The sequence below is a fragment of the Anas platyrhynchos genome, chromosome 33 (genome assembly GCF_047663525.1).
Source record: "Anas platyrhynchos isolate ZD024472 breed Pekin duck chromosome 33, IASCAAS_PekinDuck_T2T, whole genome shotgun sequence".
NCBI lineage: Eukaryota > Metazoa > Chordata > Aves > Anseriformes > Anatidae > Anas > Anas platyrhynchos.
Window position 1 is genome coordinate 427,469 of NC_092618.1, and position 13,951 is coordinate 441,419.

The window sequence follows — 13,951 nt, forward strand, 5'->3', positions numbered from 1 at the left end:
AAGGGGAAAAGGGAGGGGAAAAGGGAAAATAAAAAGAAGGGAGGAAAACAAACAAACAAAATAAATGAAGGCTATATGGAAGTGCAGAGGAAAGAAATTATTCTCTACTTCCCACAAATGAGCGATGATTGACCACGTCCTTGAAGCAAGGCCTCAACGCACGCAGCCGGTGTTCGAGAGGAGGACCGACGTCTTCTCAACGAGAGCCCACCCCTCCCCTCTTCTTCCTGTTTCCACCTTTTATTGCTGAGTGTGACATCCCATGGTATGGAATATCCCTTTGATCGGTTTAGGTCAGCTGCCCTAGTGATGTTTCTCTCCTCACTTTTCGCCCATCCCCTAGGAGGGTTAGAGAAAGGCCCAATACTGTGCCACTGCTGCTCAGCAGTAGACACAACACTGGTGTGTTAACACTGCTGTTCCAGCTACAAGTGCAGAGTACGGCACTGTATGGGCTGCTGCCGGGAAAGTTACCATCCCAGCCAGACCCAGTACAACCGCCACCCCTTATTCCATAACATTTGTGTCACACTCAGATCCCCATACTTTAGCATACAAGCATTCTCATCATTATTCCTTGTCCTTTAACAGGACAAGGATTTAACAGGACAGGATTAATAGGCAGGTGTATCTTCTCATTCCATAGGTCTTTCTTGGAAAATGTTCATAAGAACTGTTGATGATTAGGTCTTCATCTGCCAAAGTGGCCACTCAAGGCAGGTGGAGTTGGATGTCTGGACACGAGCACCAGCTTAGCTCAAGTCCTTGTTGCACTTCCCGGCTCCTTGCAACGTTGACCTGTCGTTGATCCTACAGCATCTTCCTACAACATCTAACTTAGATTATAGATTAGTTTTCTCTAATCCGGCCCGGTCGGATTCAGAGTACTGAACCAGTCGGACGTTCACCAAAAACACATTAACTGTCTGGGGGTCCGTTCAGACATTCACCAAAAACGCATTAACCGTCTGGGGGTCCATTCAGACATTCACCAAAAACGCATTAACCGTCTGGGGGTCTGGTTAGATTCAGAACACTGAACTATCACAGATAACCACCCTCACCCTAGTTGCACTTAATGAGAGCTATCACAATGCAATCAAGTGTGGGTTATTACAGCAACAGATAATCAGGTTCTTTTGCATTGCCGGTGATGGTGACAGTCTGCAAAAGCAAGCTAGTATGCATGAAATACACAGGTGTTATAGGTGTTACAGGTGTTACAGATGTTATAGATGTTACAGATGTTACAGGTGTTACAGGTGTTACAGGTGTTACAGATGTTACAGGTGTTACAGGTGTTACAGGTGCGCAGCCTAGAAATAAAACTCGTTAAAAGTTCATCATAAACCAGAGTTTAACATACAAACTAATTGTCAGTATAAAACATAATACAGTGAGTATTAACAGAACAATAACAGGGTGAAGCATCTTGTTGAAGATTCCCTTGGCAGCTGGCAACCATCCAAACAAAGTGTCCCACCAACGGTGTCTCTCATCTCTCTTTACTCTTTCCATCACTCGATGTATTTCTTGTGTATCATGATGGACAGTAATCAGTCGTGTCCATTTTCTCGTACTTGTGTCATCATCTGCTTCAGGTCCTCATGTACCAGCAATTTCTTCACCAAGGTAAGGTTCATTCCTATAGGAGTAGGCAGCAGTTCATGAAGCAGAATATAATTAGATGCAATAAGTTGATAAGAAGAGACAGGAACTGAGTATTTAAAATCACATCCTAGAATTTTGGTAAAATTGCAAACACAAACATTAGAGTGATTACTGGTATCTACCACTGTATTATCTACAACTATAGAATCACAATGAGTTCTCATGCAAACGCAACCTTTCCCAATATATACAAGTACAGTTTCAAGGGTTTCATTAGGATGTATCTCAAAGTGGCAAATATTTTGCTCAGTGTCAAGAGAAATGTCTTGAGATTCCAGCGTGTTACTTTCACAGATGAAACCTTTTTGTTCATGCACAATACATGCATTTACATCAATTGTTTGCCACTTTCCTCCCTTTTGATGGGCCCATACTTTACGCTCTTTAGGATAAAGTATAGTTCCATTATGATTGAGTCCTAATGCAATGATTGGATATACATTGTATACAGTGGCATTACTTATAGTAAGTATAAAGGCAACAATTTTATCATTTTCTGCATAATGGGTAAAGTTGACTAATTGCCACCAAGCTTGAAATTCTTTTTCAAATTCTGAAGCATTATCCTAAATCAATTTTCAAATTTCAGTGGGCAAAGTTCCTCCTTCTCCCTCTCTAATAATAGCTGCTGCTACAGCTTGTATCCATAACTGCGCTTGGATGCAACTCAAGGCAAGGGAGGTATTGCCTTGGGCTTTTCCAAGGGCATTTACAATTAATTGATGATCATTTTCCTCAATTTGTTTCCAATGGGGCAAAACATCTGATAGAAGCCATTGATTTGCTCCTAAGGCCAATAAGGATTATTTTATTGGTTTTTCCAGTTTCCTTAGGTCATCTGTAGTAGCAGTTATTCTACTCATTAAGACCTCAGCATCAATGCTATTTAAGATACCTAATCCTGTCCCTAATAACCCAGTTGCATCCCATGGCACGCGCTGAGATTGTTTTGGAGAACGTCCATGTAACCATGCTAACCAGCCGGTGTAGGCAGTTCTCAGAAAGGTGGTACATTGTGAGTTAATTTCAGAGATACTAATGTGCAGCGCTAGCTCTACCCTTTTTAGGGACCAACTAGGGTTAAAGAGAATTTGTTGTTGTCCCACATTTTTAATTATGTAAGGACCTGTGTTGAAGATGGAAGGAGTTAGACCAATGGGAAGCTGAGTCGGTTCGTTTTCAATAATCTGCAGGGGCAGAGGCTTCTTATCCTTTGACCACGAATCCAGACATGGCTTGAAGTTCAGCCATTCTTAGAGAATTGTTCCAACTCCATTCATCTTTTGAAAATATTTTGTTTCCATGTAGAACTAAAGTAGAGAGATTTAGGTCCTTTCTGTTTTGAGATGTTCCAGTGACTGCTATACTGTGACAATACATGGTTAAATGCCATGGTGAAACACCTCAGCTCCAAGCACAGCCACAGTAGCTAAGTTTCCTTTAAGGTCTGTAATTGCGTCAAGGTCAGGGTAAAGCATAGCATCATTAATCCAAACTGTTGATTCGTCATCTTCCAGCTGTCCCTATACAGTTCGCTCAGGGTTCCTGTGAACACAAAAGAAAATAAAATATGCTCGGTTGTATTCAACCGGCAGGGTTAGAAAGAGGGTGAAATAGCAATCTTTGATTTCCCATGCATAGAAATATTTGGGAGTAGTTAGCACTATTGCTACTGTTAGAAACACAGAGGGCTTTCACTATCTCTGCCATGTTTGGAACTGTGGCATTCAAAGGTGTAGTGTTAGCATTTAACTGTCTGTAATCCACTGTAAAATGCCATTGCCTGGTTGGTTTCTTTACTGGCCACACTGGTGAATTGTAAGGTGAATTGGTCCTTTTAATAATGCCTCTTTTTTCCAATTCTGTTATCACCCCGTCAATCCCCATAAGTGCTGCTGCTGACAACAGATACTGCCCGATCATTAATGATTTTAGAGGGGATAGGGGTATGGATGTTTGTAACAGGCTCAGTCTCATGGTGCCTGAATCCCTTTGATGTGTCGCGAAACTCCACACAGTTCCATCAGGGAGTTTCCACATACAACCATGCAGTCTGTCAAATCCTAAAATATTAGTGTATGCAGCACCAACTAATACTTCTACCCTGGTTAATTTTTGTTCCTCTGGCAACCAGAGTGAAATTTTTACAGTGGGGCACTGTTTTTCCACACCATTGATTCCCGTGAATTTAACCCTGCATTGACCAGGTGTTATGCTCAGGGTTTGTGCTGTCTCATGTGTAATTACTGACATTTGGGTCCTGGTATCAATAAGAAAATTTACCAATATTTTTGGGGGTTCAACAGGAATAGCGATAATAGGGTCAGAGTGTTCATTAGAGAGCCATTGAATTGCTAATGCCCGCTGAGCAGGGTGGCTCATTGCCCTCCCCGGGGATAAGAGTTTTTTGCCGACACAACTCACCTCGTTCCCTATTAGGTTTCAACCTCTCTTTGAATTTGGGATATCTGGGATTTTTAGTGTGGATTTGGCGGACTCGCCGAGAGTGGTCTTGGGATTTAATACTGGATGAATTAATCCAGCCCATTCGGTGTCCGTACTTATCTATGTCTTGTACCAATTCACTCCAGGTGGGAATAGGGGAGTTAGGATTTCGCCTACAACCACTATCATCATCCCTACAAGCAGCTAGTATGTGATCTTGGGTGTTTGCTACAAACATCTTAAGACAATCAGGGAGTCCACAGATGAGGGGTTAACCGAACCGGATCAATAGGAGCTAACATCGGGAATTTCCTAAATTCATCTCTTTCATATATCGCTTGAATACAGGCTGCTTTCTGTACTGCTACAGCCAGGTCATCTCCTGGTGTGGTGGTTAAAAATACTCCAGGTCTCCAAAAGCCTCCTACCTCTTCCTTACACAACATCATTCGATCTCCTCCTTTAAGAGAAACTCGACACACATACTCAACTTCTGATTCCCCTGACCGCCTTGAGAACTTCTCCTGTATTTTAACCAACTCTGCTGGTGGCAACGGAATTGTTTGCACAGTAGTGCGGATTTCATCATTATCATCAATAGTAGTCTCAGTCTTAACCAAAGGTCTCAAGGAAATGGATTGGGGTTCAGAATCAGAAATCTCTTCAACACCATCATCACTGTCAGACCAGAAATCACTGTCCCAGCTTTCAGGTTCTACACTATGCAGCCCTCCACGAATCTGTATGACCGGAGTGCAAGGCTGTACTTTGTTTAACAGATGACTAACCCTCTCCAGCAATTGTTTAAGATGATTATCCTCATGCACAAGTTTATCATTTTCACTCACAAGTTTGTCATTTTCATCCAAAAGTTTATCCACTCTGATTCCTAATGTTTTTCCCGTCTCCCTTTCAAAGGCCAATGATGACTTCAACACCTCAATCTCTGATTTCACAGAATCACACCGAATCACAGAATCTCTAGGTTGGAAGAGACCTCAAGATCATCGAGTCCAACCTCTAACCTAACACTAACAGTCCCCACTAAACCATACCCCTAAGTTCTACATCTAAACGTCTTTTGAAGACTTCCAGGGATGGTGACTCCACCACCTCCCTGGGCATCCCGTTCCAGTGCCTAACAACCCTTTCAGTAAAGAAATTCTTCCTAACATCTAACCTAAAACTCCCCTGGCGTAACTTTAGCCCATTCCCCCTCGTCCTGTCACCAGGCACATGGGAGAACAGGCCAACCCCCACCTCGCTACAGCCTCCTTTAATGTACTTATACAGAGCAATAAGGTCACCCCTGAGCCTCCTCTTCTCTAGGCTGAACAAGCCCAGCTCCTTCAGCCGCTCCTCATAGGACTTGTTCTCCAGGCCCCTCACCAGCTTCGTCGCCCTTCTTTGGACCCGCTCAAGCACCTCGATGTCCTTCTTGGAGCGAGGGGCCCAAAACTGAACACAGTACTCGAGGTGCGGCCTCACCAGAGCCGAGTACAGGGGGACAATCACTTCCCTAGTGCTGCTGGCCACACTGTTTCTGATACAAGCCAGGATGCCGTTGGCCTTCTTGGCCACCTGAGCACACTGCTGCCTCATATTCAGCCGACTGTCCACCATCACTCCCAGGTCCTTCTCTGCCTGGCAGCTCTCCAACCATTCCTCTCCCAGCCTGTAGCTCTGCTTGGGGTTATTGCGCCCCAGATGCAGGACCTGGCACTTGGCCTTGTTGAACTTCATGCAGTTGACCTCAGCCCATCGGTGCAGCCTATCCAGATCCTCCTGCAGAGCCTTCCTACCCTCGAGCAGATCGACACACGCACCTAGCTTGGTGTCATCTGCAAACTTACTGAGGGTGCACTCAATGCCCTCGTCCAGATCATTGATGAAGATATTAAAGAGGACCGGCCCCAGCACCGAGCCCTGGGGGACGCCACTAGTGACTGGGCTCCAACTGGACTTGGCTCCATTTACCACAACTCTTTGGGCCCGGCTATCCACCCAGTTTCTAACCCAATGAAGCGTGCGCCAGTCCAAGCCAAGAGCAGCCAGTTTCTTGAGGAGAATGCTGTGGGAGACGGTGTCAAAAGCCTTGCTGAAGTCAAGGTAGACCACATCCACAGCCTTTCCCTCATCCACCCAGCGCGTCACTTTGTCACTTTGTCTGCCCTCCGGCCCTTCTTGTAGATGGGCGTCATGTTTGCTAGCCGCCAGTCAGCTGGGACCTCCCCCGATAGCCAGGACTGCTGATAAATGATGGTTAGGGGCTTGGCCAGCTCCTCTGCCAGTTCTCTCAGTACCCTTGGGTGGATCCCATCCGGCCCCATCGACTTGTGCACATCCAAGTGCCGTACCAGGTCACCAACCAGTTCTTCGTGGATAGTGAGGGCCACATCCTGCTCCCCGTCCCCTTCCACCAGTTCTGGGTACTGGGTATCCAGAGAGCAACCGGTATTGCTGCTAAAGACTGAGGCAAAGAAGGCATTCAGCACCTCCGCCTTTTCCTCATCTCTTGTAACTAAGTTTCCCCCCGCATCCAGGAAAGGATGGAGATTCTCCCTAGTCCTCCTTTTTGTGTTGATGTATTTATAAAAGCGTTTTTTGTTATCTTTAACAGCAGTAGCCAGATTGAGCTCCAGATGAGCTTTGGCCTTCCTAATCTTGTCCCTGCACAGCCTCGCTACATCCTTATAGTCCTCCCTAGTGGCCTGCCCAATTTTCCAAAGATTATAAACCCTCTTTTTTCTCCTAAGCTCAAGCCACAATTCTCTGTTGAGCCAGGCTGGTCTTCTTCCCCGCTGGCTCATCTTTGGGCGCATGGGAATAGACTGCTCCTGTGCCATTAGGATTTGCCTCTTAAAGAGCGCCCAGCCTTTCTGGACCCCTCTGCCCTTCAGAACCGCCTCCCATGGGACTCCACCAACTAGTGTCCTGAGCAGCCCAAAGTCAGCCCTCCGAAAGTCCAGTACAGTGGTTTTACTGGTTCCCTTCCTGGCCTCGCCAAGAATAGTGAACTCCACCATTTCGTGGTCACTCTGCCCAAGACTGCTCCCAACAATCACATCCTCCACCAGTCCTTCTCTGTTTGTGAAGAGAAGGTCTAGCAGGGCACCACCGCTGGTAGGTTCACTAATCAGCTGCGTCAGGAAGCTATCTTCCACACTCTCCAGAAACCTCCTAGACTGCTTTCTCTGGGCTGTGTTGTGCTTCCAGGATATGTCAGGGAAGTTGAAGTCCCTCACGAGTACAAGCGCTGACGATTTCGCAACTTCTGTCAGCTGCCTGTAGAACTCCTCATCCGTCTCCTCATCCTGGTTCGACGGTCTATAGCAGACCCCGACCAGGACACTAGCCTTGTTGTCCCTGCCGATCCTAACCCAAAGGGACTCGACCTTGTCATTCCTAGCCTCGAGTTCTACAACATGGAAAGACTCTCTAATATAGAGAGCCACACCGCCACCCCTTCTGTGCTGCCTGTCCCTTCTGAAGAGCCTATAGCCAGGCATCGCAGCACTCCAGTCATGAGACTGGTCCCACCACGTTTCCGTGATGGCAACCAAGTCGTAGCCTGCCCGCTGCACGATGGCTTCCAGCTCCTCCTATTTGTTACCCATGCTGCGTGCATTGGTGTAGATGCACTTCAGCTGGGCCTTTACCTTATCCTCCGGCCTTGCCATTGCTCCTCCTGGCACAGCCCCAACAGTCCTTGCTTCAGCCCCATCCCCCTTCTTACCTAGTCTAAAGCCCTATCATTGAGCCCTGCCAGCTCCTGGCCCAGGATCCTTTTTCCCCTAAAGGATAGGGACCCGTCTACAGCCATCAGACCAGGTGCTGAGTAAACTGCCCCATGGTCAAAAAACCCAAGATTTCTGCGTAGGCACCAGCCCCGGAGCCACGTGTTTAACAGGTGGGCTTTCCTTGTCCTCTCCGTACCCCTCCCTGTCAACGTAGGGATGGACGAAAACACTACCTGCACTCCTGCTCCGTCCACTAACCGTCCCAGCCCCCTAAAGTCTCTTTTGATAGCCTTCAGGCTTCTGTCATCAATGTCATCACTGCCCGCCTGGACTATCAGGAGAGGATAATAATCAGAGGGGCGTACCAGGTTGGGGAGCTTCCTGGCAACGTCCCTGACCCTGGCCCCAGGGAGGCAGCAGACTTCCCTACGGGTAGGGTCAGGCCGACAAATAGGGCCCTCTGTCCCCCTAAGGATAGAGTCTCCCATGACAATCACCCTTCTTTCTTTCTTGGTGGAGGCAGTCCTGATGCGTGGAGTCGACCTCCTCGCCCTAGGCATCCTCCTGGGAACACTTTCTATCTCTTCCTCAGTTGGTGGTCTCTCAATCTCCAGGGCCTCAAACCTGTTTCGTAAGGGCACCTGGGAAGGTGGGGCCGGAAGGGGAGGGCATTGCCTGCCCTGTCGCGCAGGGACCTGTCTCCACTCCTCCTCAACTCCCAGATCCCCTCCCTCTGCCCGACGGCGACAGGGCAGGGGGTCCACCCCCGTTTGGGGTGTCTCACCCCGGTACCTCTCCTTGAGGCCCTGCAGGGAGTTGCTCCAGAAGTCTATCTCCCGCTCACACTCCCTGATGGCCCTCAGCCTCTCCACCTCCTCCTTGAGCTCTGCCACCATTTCAAAGCTGTATGTTCCGCATCAGAGATCAGTTTGGGAGCAGGAGTTTCCTTAGCTTTTTGCCGAGCACAAGACAAACAGGCTCCTAACACAGCACAAATCACACCTTTACCCTTTCTTTGACCAGTCTTTTGTGAAGCCTGACACTGCTCAATGCGCTCTACCACTTTCTCCTCATCTTTCCAAAACTTTTGGGAAAACTCCTTGTAGTGGGTTTACGTGGCAAGGTTTTGGTAGCAGGGAGCCATAGGGGTGGTTTCTGTGAGAAAGATCTAGAAGCTGCCCCATGTTTGGGAAGGGCCCCATTGTTTTCCAGATCTGAGCCAATAAGCCATGTTGTTTTGCGCCTCTGTGAGAGCATATTTAAGACAGGGAAAAAAACGCTGTGCCACACAGCAGCCGGGAGAGTCAAGGGAGTGTGAAAACAGCCTTGCAGGCGCCAAGGTCAGTGAAGAAGGAGGGGGAGAGGTGCTCCAGGCGCCGGAGAAGAAGTCCCCTGCGGCCTGTGGTGAGGACCTTGGTGAAGCAGGATGTCCCCCTGCAGCCCATGGAGCACCACGGCGGAGCAGGGTTCCACGCTGCAGCGTGTGGAGGAGACCACGGTGGAGCAGGTGGCCCTGCACCGATGGAGGCTGCCGCCTGTGGAAGACCCCTGCCGGAGCAGATTCTGGGCCACACCTGTAGCCCATGGAGAGGAGACCACGCAGGAGCAGGTGACCTGGCAGGAGCTGCTGCCCGTGGGGGAGCCAGGTTGGAGCAGTCTGCTCCTGAGGGATGGACCCCGTGCTACGGACCCATATCTGGAGCAGTTCTGGAAGAGCTGCTGCCTGTGGGAAGCCCACGCCGGATCAGTTCATCAAGGACTGTATCCCGTAGGTGGGACCCCACAGCACAGGGGACGAGAGTGACCGAGAAAGAGTGGCAGAGAAGAAGTGCTGTAGACTGACCATAACCCCCATTCCCCCGTTCCCCTGCGCCGCTCGGGGGGAGGAGGTGGAAGAGGGTGGATAGGGGGGAAGGTGCTTTTGGTTTCTTTCCTTTGTTTCTCACTTCTCTAGCTTGTTAGTAATGAGCAATAAATCTTACTATCTGTCTTCTTATGCTGAGTCTGGTTTGCCCGTTACAATAATTATTGCGTGATTTTCTCGTCCTTATCTCAATCCTTGAGCCCTTTTCACATATTTTCTCCCCATTCCTCTTTGAGGAGGGGGAGTGAGAGAGCGGCTGTGGTGGAGCTCGGCTGCCCACTCGAGCGGAACCACGACAGTCCTTCCCTGCCTGGGAAGGGGCACATTTGTATTTTTGCAGTAGTTTATCCATAGCAATCCTGCTGACTACACCAATTTTACTGTCGCGTTAAGGGGTTTAGCTGATTAACCGTTACGGGCCCGATCGGATTCAGAGTACTGAACCAGTCGGACGTTCACCAAAAACACATTAACTGTCTGGGGGTCCAGTCAGACATTCACCAAAAACGCATTAACCGTCTGGGGGTCTGGTTAGATTCAGAACACTGAACTATCACGGATAACCACCCTCACCCTAGTTGCACTTAATGAGAGCTATCACAATGCAATCAAGTACGGTTTATTACAGCAACAGATAATCAGGTTCTTTTGGATTGCCGATGATAGTGACTATCTGCAAAAGCAAGCTAGTATGCATGAAATATACAGGTATTATAGGTGTTAGAGGTGTTACAGATGTTATAGATGTTACAGGTGTTACAGGTGTTACAGGTGCGCAGCCTAGAAATAAAACTCGTTAAAAAGATCAAAGACTCTATAGAGATTTATAAGCAAGTATTCAGATCTCACCCAAAGGCGTCCCAATTGGGGGGAAGAGAGGCCCAGCCCGTCGACTGATCCCAGGAGTCAGGAGGTCCTAAGGATGTTGTATGTCCTCGGGATGGTATCTCCCCTGACGGTGGTATCTTCCCTGCCATCCCCTCTCTCTTGGGCCAATTTATATTATTTTCTATCTTTTAGGTGGAGCTTGAGTGGCTCTAGTCAAGCATATCTTAGTTATGATTGGTGTAAAGTTTTCCCATCTCTGTTTAAAGTAATAGGCTCCGAGAAATTCAAAGCGCATGCTCAGTGAAGGGTGGTCGCACCTTGGAGGCAGGTAGCTTTTGGGATGGAGGTGTGTTTTGGTATTATAATGATATTATAATGAGCAAAAAGTACACTAGGGTACAGCATTTGTCAAAACATGACAGGTCTTTGGCTTAGGGTGGCAAAAAGTGCAGCTTTGTGCACAAGAACAATCGAGGCCCCACCTGATTACAGAGCCCAGCTGTGGTGTCTCCACTCCACTCTACGCTCCGTGCTGTTCCTTAGGGCTAGCACACCAAGTTTCCCCAGCGCGATAGCATCTAAGGTTGGGAGCCTAGGGAATAATGCAGTTATGCCCTACCCTGAATGCCTCTTCAATGCTGTACCTTTTCCTTAAAAATGTGAATGTTAGTTTTATTTTCCTAGTTACTTCAGGCAATTACACCACAACACGTCAGCCCCTGTAACAGATCCATAGCCTGTCCAAAGCCACTCCAAACACTGCAAAAGGCCCTGCAGGCACTCCAGCTCCTGAAGTGGGCCCAAAGTTAAACCAACCCCTGTGGCAGGCCCTGTCACTACTCCAAAACCTGCAATAGACCCTGCAGCCATTCCAACTAATCCCAAAATCCCTGCAGACAGAACAACTCCTGTGTTGGGCCCTGCAGACACTCCTGCCCCTGCAGCCACTCCTGCCCCTGCGATGAGCTCCATGGCTGGGCCAGAGAACCAACTTGTGCCAGTATCGGTTGCCTCTTCATGCAAGAGTAAACAATGGGTGTGAAAATCAGTTTTTCTTAAGAAAGGAAAGAAACTCCTACCCAGACAAGAAAGGGGGAAGAAGAAGATGAGGAAGATTTCCTCAAAGTTGTGCCATCATGGAAGCAGGAGGACAAAGAAGCAGAGGTCATATAAGCATCAGAAACCACCAATTCCTATCCTAGGATAAGCTACAAGATATGGGGACAGATTTCATCTATCATCTCGGTGAGCACATTGTCACTTGGCTGCACCAGTGCTCCAAGAAAGGGGTCAATAGCCTGGAATTAAAGGGCAGGGAAGCAAAGCTGCTGGGATCCCCGTCTAGGGAAAGACTGGCTGACAAAACAATTGGAAAAGGGGAAAAAAGAACTTACTCCTGTTAACATTAAGGAAAGGTCTCCCTTCAAGAAAAATCTTGTCAACCAGGCAAGTGGACCACCATGCAGAGGGGTATCCGGTACCTGAGGGAATTAGCCATGCTGAAGGTGATTAGTAGAAACCTAGACAATGAGCAGCTATCCAAAGATGCAGATGAAGTCATGTGCACATGACCCATGTGGCAGAAGTTTTTACAGAGCGCACCATCATCTTGTGCTAACTTGTTGGTAGTAATGAGCTGGAAAGACCAAGAGAAACCCATGGTGGATGAATTGGCTAGACAACTCTGGCATTACAAAGAAAGTCTCTGTTCTTCCCTATGGGCCTGCATCCTGTCTAGAGAGAAACTTTCCCAAGAGGTCCAAGAACTACAAGAGAATACATCTTCCTCCCCACCTGCACGAACCAATAGCTCAGCTATTAGGTGTAAGCATCCCTCTGCTCAATAAAGTTGATATAGTGGGTGCATACTACATGTCACCCTATGGTTTTGACTGTGTGACCATGAAGAGGCCATGAGAAAACGGGATGCAAAAATCTACCCTACCTCCACCCTAGAGGCATAGATGCATGAGGCACAAGGAAAAACATTGGCAAAAAGCGGTTCTTCTGAGAAAATTGCTGCTCCAGTTTCTAGTCAGCAGTCCTCCAAACTAGAGGTTGGACTTAGAGGTTGGACTCGATGATCTTGAGGTCTCTTCCAACCTAGAAATTCTGTGTGAAATAGAATAATGAATACCATGATCTAGAAAGGCCTGACCTCAAGCCAGAAGGAAGATGGGGGCAATTGGGTGTATTGGACTTTGAGCCTGGCACATCACACCCACAGAAGAATCAGGTTCTAGTGGACAGTGTACTGTAATGCCATCAAGCTACAAAGGGCCAGAACCCATTTGCATTTCTTGAATGACAGGGGGGTCCCAAGAGTTAACTGCATTAGAGGCTGAAGTGAGTCTAACTGTGTGGAAGAAGAGTGGCAAAATCACCCCACTGAGACTGGCCCAGATGCTCTGTGAATACTTGGCCTAGACTACTTCAGGAGCGGGTATTTCAAAGATACAAAAGTTTACTGGATGGACTCCGGACATAACTGCCTTGCAGACAGAGGATATCAAACATTTGTCCACCTTGCTCACTCTCTGTCCTGGTTTTAGCTAGGATAGAGTTGGTTTTCCTCCTAGTAGCTGGTAGGGTGCTATGTTCTGGATCTAGGAGAAGAATGTTGATAACACACTGATGCTTTGGTTGTTGCAGAGCAGTGCTTACACTGAGCCAAGGACTTTCCAGCTTCTCACTCTGTCCTGCTAGCAGGCAGGCTGGGAGTGCAGCAGGAGCTGGGAGGGGACAAACCCAGGACAGCTGATCCAAGCTGGCCAAAGTGGTATTCCGTCCCACCTGATGTCATGCTGAATAATATATAAGGGGTGGCTAGCCGGGGTGGTGGGGCTGGCTGCTCGGGGTTAGGCTGGGCATCTGTGAGTGGTGCGCAACTGCATTGTGCATCACTAGTTTCGTACACAGGATTAGTAGTAGTACTATTATCATCATTATTGTTGTTGTTGTTATTATTATTATTATTATTTTCCTGTCTTAATAAACTGTCTTTACTCACAGGCTTCAGTTTTCTCGTTTCTCTCCCCCATCCCAGAGAAGGAGGGAGGAGGGTGAGCAAACAGCTGTGTGGTGTTTAGCTGCCGGCTGGTTTAAACCACAACCCCCTATTTCATCGAAGTTTGCAGACACCCATCTCAGTACACCACCTTGCTCTTATCCCAGCATTTCCATCATTTCACCAATGTCTCATCAACCCTCACCAGCTGTTCCTTGAAACTCAAAACCAGGGTCTTATCACTTACTACAAATTGGGTGAGCTCTGGCAACACAGCAGTATACTCTGAGGGACAATTCTCACTCCTTGTGGCCAGAGACAACCTTCCAAGGTGCACTTTGTAGCAGTTTTTTTTTCTCTCCTGCTCTTTCCTACTATGAAAGAAAGCTCCATCAG

The 13,951-nt window shown here is 47.8% G+C and overlaps 1 long non-coding RNA gene across 1 annotated transcript; it reads right to left on the reverse strand.

Annotated features, from left to right (window-relative positions):
- Positions 1-2,095: 2,095 nt before the first annotated feature.
- On the reverse strand, positions 2,096-13,454 carry LOC140000305 (uncharacterized). Its single transcript, XR_011805474.1, has 2 exons — positions 10,570-13,454; positions 2,096-3,216 (listed from the first exon to the last, which is right to left on the reverse strand). It is a non-coding gene; the product is annotated as an uncharacterized lncRNA (long non-coding RNA).
- Between the last annotated feature and the right edge of the window lie 497 nt (positions 13,455-13,951).